This window comes from Falco cherrug, chromosome 10, assembly GCF_023634085.1.
Source record: "Falco cherrug isolate bFalChe1 chromosome 10, bFalChe1.pri, whole genome shotgun sequence".
In the NCBI taxonomy this organism is placed as follows: Eukaryota; Metazoa; Chordata; class Aves; order Falconiformes; family Falconidae; genus Falco; species Falco cherrug.
In genome coordinates, this window is record NC_073706.1 from 24,695,988 (window position 1) to 24,703,569 (window position 7,582).

General features: G+C 33.6%; 1 long non-coding RNA gene across 1 annotated transcript; it reads right to left on the minus strand.

Annotated features, from left to right (window-relative positions):
• Positions 1-258: 258 nt before the first annotated feature.
• Positions 259-6,458, minus strand: LOC114015075 (uncharacterized). The gene is made up of 4 exons (XR_003558831.2): positions 6,363-6,458; positions 4,668-4,735; positions 2,901-3,043; positions 259-1,294 (listed from the first exon to the last, which is right to left on the minus strand). It is a non-coding gene; the product is annotated as an uncharacterized LOC114015075 (long non-coding RNA).
• Between the last annotated feature and the right edge of the window lie 1,124 nt (positions 6,459-7,582).

Consider the following 7,582-nt stretch of genomic DNA (forward strand, 5'->3'; position numbering starts at 1 on the left):
AACCTCTGTCTCATGCATTCATGCCTCATTTCCTCATTTAATGCTCTTTTCAGTCTTGTTATTTATTTTCTTTAATATTACACTTCCAGCTCTATAGTCAGATGAGTCACACTCATTGCCATCCACAACAGCACTCTCCAAGGCCTGTGAAACAATCAAGTAATTTATAAAAGCTTTTCTACTGAAGTTATATACAGTCAGAGAAGTTAACCTTTATTTTAGTGGCACTTGAATTAGGATGAAGTTCCATTCAGAAAAGATTATTCATAACAAAACACAGAAGAACATAATGCATTTTATATTATTTAAAAAACAAACAAAGAAAACCCCAAACAAAACAACAACACCACAACATCCCAGCATAGTGGTGTGGGACAGTGGCTTACAGTCACAGATTTTTTTTTTTTATTATTCAGAAATATAAAAAATAAAAGTAGACTGAAAAATTCAGAGCACTTTCCTTCTACGCCATAGAACAGGGGAGATCAAGTTCTGAGAAATTCTTACATTAAATACAGACTGATTTCCTCACAACAGAAAACTAGTTTCTCATTTCAAAATCTTATTTCCTCCAAGTTGTATACTTTTCCCTGTTTAGCTGTCATAATCTGCCTACGATCATTGCATTTTACAATTAGAATTTGTGACAAATAAGTAATTGTTACTTTCCTGAAGATGACATTGACAGACAGACAATAAATACCTATGAAATAAAAGAGAGGTAATCCCTTCTAACATATAGAAAAAAAATCTTTCTAGCCAAGAACAAACATAACCAGAACCCAGACACAGAAGAAGCTGCTTACCTGTAACAGAGGGGAACTCGTACTTTTTCCATGAAAGAAACTACCATTGTTTCAATTACATCTAGAAACTTGACTCAATTTCAATTACTAGAAACTTGACCTGCGAAAGTATGGTACATGTCTTTCTGTCATTTTAACCACAGGTTTCAGTTGATCAAGAACATACCGAATGAGGAGACAGAAGAACTGTTATCATTACTCTCTGACCTTTTCTTAGTGTAGCTCGCCCCATTGACCGCCACTGGAATTCATGTTGGTACATCCATACACGTATACTGCTTATCTGTATTTATGTTGCCCAAACTGTTCTGTAAAATTTAAGCAAGCTTCAAGATGCTGGTCTCCTGTGACAGTTTATAAAAATCACCTGCTGAAGACATTTAGTCAAATCTTCAGTGAAATACAAGTCAGGACAGAGCATGGCCAATTTCAGTGTGACGGTGCCATTTCTTCAGGCCTCATGGCCAGCCGATTTTATTTCTCCAAGTCTGTAAAGCATAAAAGAGTTGTCCTGTTTACATTCATTGATGTGAGTAGGGCACAAATACTTAACAGCATTCCCAGATTAAGAAAGAAATATCTTAGCTAGTTAGGAAAAGAAAAAATATTTAAATATACGTGCATACAGAATACAGTCTAATGTTGTGTAGCTCATGAATTCTATTAACTTGGGTTCAAGATGACAAATACAACCTTGAACAGACAAATATTGCTAAAATGGAGAGAATATTAGATTTGTGTGGTTTTGGTTTTTTTTCTAATTAATTTACTTTTATATGGTAGAGGAGCTGAAATTAAGTCTCGAGCCTCCTACACTTCTAATCTGAAGTTTAGAACATACATACTTTTTACCAGAGCTAAAAGATGACTAGCCAGCCAAAACAAAACCACCAACAGAATTACAAACCAGCGTTTGTCACTTTGAAGAGTATTCCATTCCCATTTAAGAAGTATTTATTTCCCTCTAAAATTAAACAAGTTGACTTGATACACTCAAATACCATGTTTTTACTAGTTAAAAAAACCCCACCAACAAACACATCAAAACATTGAAAGTATAATTTTAATAGCATTGTAATGCTATTAAAAATCAGAGCACAAAATGTCATACTTGCAGAAGATGCTGAAGAGGAAGACATACTTTATACCACCTTAAAAATCTGCTTTTTTCTTCTTATAAATTGTGCCGCGACATTTCTATAATAAAGTTAATTAAAATAATTTTTCATACCTGCATACTTCTGGAAACCATGGCATGTAACAGGTCTATGTAAATGTCACATACAATTTTCAACCTTGCTGTATAGAAAATGTCATATTTCTGTAATATTCTATAAAAAACATAATCGGCTTTGGCTGTAGACTGACACTGTTAGCAGAGTCCTTTACAACAATAAAGTACACTCTGTAATTTTCCCTACAGCTGAAAACTCTTTCAAATGAACATGAGTCAGGCAGTACTTTTGGGAATACTGTTGCAAAGTTGTAAATGCTGCTTACCATTCCCATGAATACTGCCTTTTGGAAGAAGTACATCAAGTGTCAGACATGATATGAACTCTTTTGTTGGAGTACCTGTTAGCAAGACATACAGCAATGTCTCTGAAAATTCCACTACGCTAACTTTGAAGAGGAACAACTGTTTAGGTTGACAAACAAAACAAGGGCTGCAGAAAACAAGTACATGGGATTGATTATGTCTTGCTGAATGACTTAAATATGTGTTTAGATTCAAAGCTCTTTAGCTCTTTTTGATTCAGAATAATTTTATATTGAATATCGGTTATTCAAAATCTAACACCAGACTGTTTATTGGAACAAGTGGTAACAATAAATAACTTGATTTTCAGCACTCTGATGATGGTTCTGAGACCTCTTTTTAGATTAAAGACACGTGCTCAGCTCTCACCTTCTAGGATCCTGCCCTACTATAGTTGTGTCCTCCTTTCTATATGTCAGCCTATATGTCTATATGATTACCTTAGTAATTAAACTCTTATCAGAAGCAGGAGAGAGCACACAGTGGCACAAATAGAATTAAATAAGCCTGAATTCAACATGAATCATTTACTGTTTTCTGCAAATATTACTAACCTTTCAGGAGAAGCTTTCATCTTATTGCTGATATCATTACTGTTTATCTCAGTTCGGGCTTCATAAAGGTGTGTCTTCTTAGAGTAGATGCTGTCTCAGATTTCTGATGATTTTGCTAATTTTTGTCAATATTTAATTTATTCCTTAAAAAAAGAAAATAGTAGTCCAATAGTTTTTTAAAAATTGTCATGTTTCAAATACAAATTCAGAGTATTTCACTGTGACAAGATTAATATTTCATAGAAATAAACATTGTGAAGATACATGCAATTATCAAAGGATGGGTGAATATATAGTGTTGATTTAGTGTAACAAGTATTCCAAGTAATTGTTTTTTAAGGACTTGATACAAAGCTGGGATTTCCAAAGTCGTCTATGTTAAAATTTTCAAAATCTCTTGTCCTGTATGTCCTTATGCCCTACATAATACTAGTCTGTGTTTAATGAACGATACATGAAGGGCTGTTAGGAAGTTGTGCTGTAGGGAAAGGCTTTATTCTGGGTCACGAACAGTCCTGAATTGTAGGCTCATTAATTTGATTAAAAGCATGGCTTGTTATAGCCCCACTGGTTATGCGGTTTTTAAATAATATATAGTTTGTTTGAGATCTCATTAATTGAAGTTATTATGTATTTTATTTATTTCTATGACTTTTTGATCTAAACTGTTGTATTATTATGCTGTTTACATCATCAGATTTGCCAGTGCCATCCATGTACAACACCTGCATGTTTACAACATAATCTTTCTAATTTTACTGTGTATTTAGTAGAGTTTTCAGCTTTTTGGTATGGTTTGGAATTACTAATTGCTTGAAAGATTAATACGTTATATAGCTTCAGCCTGTCTCTGCACCCATTTTGAAAGATAATTATATAACCCAAAGGTACTAATAATGAAGCTTATGACAGAATTTAAACAATGCTTTGAAAGAAACTTTCTCTTTTTTTTTTTTTTTAATAAAGTAAATTCCAATAGGATATAGTTAAAAAAACAACATACTGAAAAATCAGTTCTAGAACTCCTCTCAGGCACATACTTCTTTCCCTGGTGGACACAGTTATCAAAGTCACAGTGATAAGATCATTCTTTCTATGAATTGCTCAGTATTACATACCACAAGGTAGTCAGCAATAAATCAAATATTATATTGAATCATCTGAATAGATGCCAAGTCAGTAGGTAGCAAATAGACAATAACAGTTAAAAAATAATAAAAAAAAAAATAAAAAAGCAACAATCAACTGAAAAACAACACTGAAAGAAATTCTACAGCAAAAAGAAAAACATAACACTGCAAAGCTGACTCCGTTAAAAGCTTTGGTTCATATTATCCTCAGATGAACTATCAATGCCATTTTTAGTATGAATACGTGATGATTCAAGTCATATACAATCTAGTGTCTCTAGTGAGTGCACAAAGTTGATCTGTATCAGAAAAGATGCAGGAAACATCCTGGAATCTGACTTTATGTGGAGAGAACAGTAATGAAAAATTTCCTTCAAGACCTAACGTTTTTTATTTGTGGGAGCCCTTGCTGACAGGCTTATGTTTGACATGACACATCTGGAAAACTTATAATTGTCTGGCTCTCGTGTAATGTGCTCTGATTCTGCACAGAACTGATTCATAGCTCAATTGTAGTTCACTAGGAATATAACATTTACTAATGAGGAGGTGTGAATGATGCACAAATTCTTAGAACTGGGGTGGGCTCTAGTCCTTTTTATCAGAATTGCACATACTCTTTCATAGACAGACACACCTTTTTTCAGAGATGGCAAAGGCTGTTTCAAAGCTTGCCCCTTTTTCCAGGCACGGTGAAGATATATCCTGAAGGTCAAACAGAAAAAAACAAATTATTGAGTTTTTCACTATGAAACTTTCAAACAAATTCTGAAAAATTACACAGACAAAACTTGTAGTAGTATTGAATAACAATATATCAAACTTACTTCAGTGGATTCATCTAAAATATGCCAGATGGGACTTAACCAAAGGAAATCTAGTTTTCTGGAAAATTACTTTTATGCCAGCTAAGAAGCTATCAGAAGTGTTTTCACCAGGGTTTCTTGAGAAACATGATAAACATCTTTTTTTAAAACCTTGGCCATACATCCCCTATCTAGGTACTGAGGTCCTAAGAAATAACACCACATAGAAGAGGGAGTTAATGCATCTTTCTGTGATTGTGGCATTTCAGGCTTCAGTAAACATGCACATTCTTCTACCTATTCAGCACTCAACTTTCTTCGTGTAAGTGCTATCAAAAAATGTATAAGAAATCTGGCACATGCCCTATTAAGGCAAAAATCTTACTGAGGTGCACCTGAAAAAGTAAATACAGTCATAGAGTGATAGAACCATCTAAATCATAGAGCTGAATATCATTTGGAATGTAAGATGGCATACACATCAACTAGTATAATTCAACACGGTGCTATTACTCCTCTATCTTGTCTCACAACATGCTGTTCAGCCTTCATCCGAATTAACTTGTGCCTTTCTTTGACACTGTCATGGTCCTTTCATCTAGTTTCTCTGTATTTTAACAAGATACAATCTTGTCTTTAAATGAGGATAAGCTAAGTAGAAAAGTTTGAAAGATTCATACTCATGGATCTCAGCTGAGAAGCATGCAAAGTCATGCACAAGATTGACTAAGTCATTAGTATTTGAAAATGTTAGTGGTTTAGAAGTGGTTAATTAAGTATTTCAATATAAACTATAAAATAATTTTACTTTCAGGATTTCTTTTAAAAGAAAACAACACCAAAAATTAAAAAAAAAAAACCACTCATGAAAGAAAAATGTTTATCTTTTTTTCCCCATTTAATACACATTATAATCTTTCTCTAATACACATGCTAATTAAGTGGATAATCTTTCCATTATTTAGTGCTTTTATTTTAAACAGGTCTTGTCTATGAAATTATGAATTACAATTCCATGGACTGTGGAATGGTTCCAGTGGTAGGTCCATCACTTGTATAGTCATTGTGATTTTACATCTGTAAAGCATTACGAGTTATGTAAATACACTCCTTATTATTAACTGATCAGAGTTTACAAATAGTTCTAGATTTGTTCCAGAGGGCTCTGCTGGTATATGCACCCAGTTGTTTCATATCAGGTGTTTTGGTTTTGAATCTGTTTTTCCACTAGGTAGAATTTAATGATTTTTTTTCCTCCTCTGACTGTTACTACACTCATAGGGAATCATATGGTCAACTTCTTTACCCAAACAAATCTAGAGATTTATCTGCTCACCCCTACTTGCAGTTGGACTAGATGACAGCTGAAGGTCCCTTTCAGCTGGAACTATTCTATTTAAATAACTTAGGGACTTGTAGGAAATAACTGACAAGTCCTTATCTAGAAAGATGGCTGTTTCAGCCAGTTTCACTGACACTACAACTGCACTGTTGAAAAAAGAAGTTTTCCTTACGTCAAGTCTTACCTTATAGTAATACGTGAAGTTCCCAGCTCTAAGTACAACATCCTCTTTGCATTCGTCTTAATCACCGAAGACTTCACAAGCAGAAAAACGTAAATCACCAGAGTGAACATACTGGATTTTCTGGAAGAACAAACCCAAAGTGAATGAAGAGTCTAAGTTTGCTTTACAGGATATCTAATAGAATAATATTCCTTTAAAATCCTAGTCCAGTTATTGTAATTGTGCATTTCACCCATCACTCAAATAGACACAGGATTTACCCCAGAAAAGAAAAAAAAACAAATTTCACAGTTCTATAGGAAGTAACAGGAAAATGAACAGCTTATTGAAGAATTAGTAATTTCAAAACAAATATCTAGAATACAGCAATTCTGTAGCCAAAAGCTAGTGTAGTGAGTTAGTGAACCATAAATAATCACATTTCACTGTCTCTGTGGCTGTCCTATTTCCTAACAGAGGCTTGGATGCCTTTTTTTTTTTTTCTTTTTTTTTTTTTCCTGAAAACAATGAAAATGTAAAGATAAAAATAAATGTTCTGTTTCTAAACAGAACATAGAAGTCTTAATTTTTGTAAAACTTTTTTTTTTTAAAGCAAAACTTCAAGGTATCTGTTTGGGGAAAAAAAAAAAACCCCAAACTTTAAGTCAACTTATTTTTTAGCAAAGTTAGCACATGAGGAGAAAAACCTTTCCTCACTTGCTGCACAAAAAATGGACCATCCAAGCAAAAAACATCCCATGAGAAAAATCTCACAAATGAAAAGAACTCTGGAAGACACTTAGCTATTTTTGAGATGAAATATTTTGTTGAGTTGGAGATGACAACTTACTCAGGTGGAAAGACTTAAAAAAGGAAAACTGGCTGGGACCAAAGAACCACAACTCAGTATTATTGGTTTATTTTTTTAGAATGAGCTTATTTGCGGCAGGCTGTTTGTGCTTAGCCAGTTTCATCCTTCTGAGCAAATCGCTATACAAAATACATCTTACAACAGACATAGATTTTTTTTGGAAGAAGGTAAATGACACATAGCAGGCACAAGGATCTGTCGTCACTGAGTGTCTTATCTTCCCAGATGATGGCAGAATTTGCCTCATGGTCTCTAAGCATAAATCTACAAATAATGATGAACTTTTACAGAAGATGTTTATTCGTGAATGTTCAGAACTACAAGAAATAATTACGTTTTATTAAGAAATGACAAAGTAGCTAATGTTCAT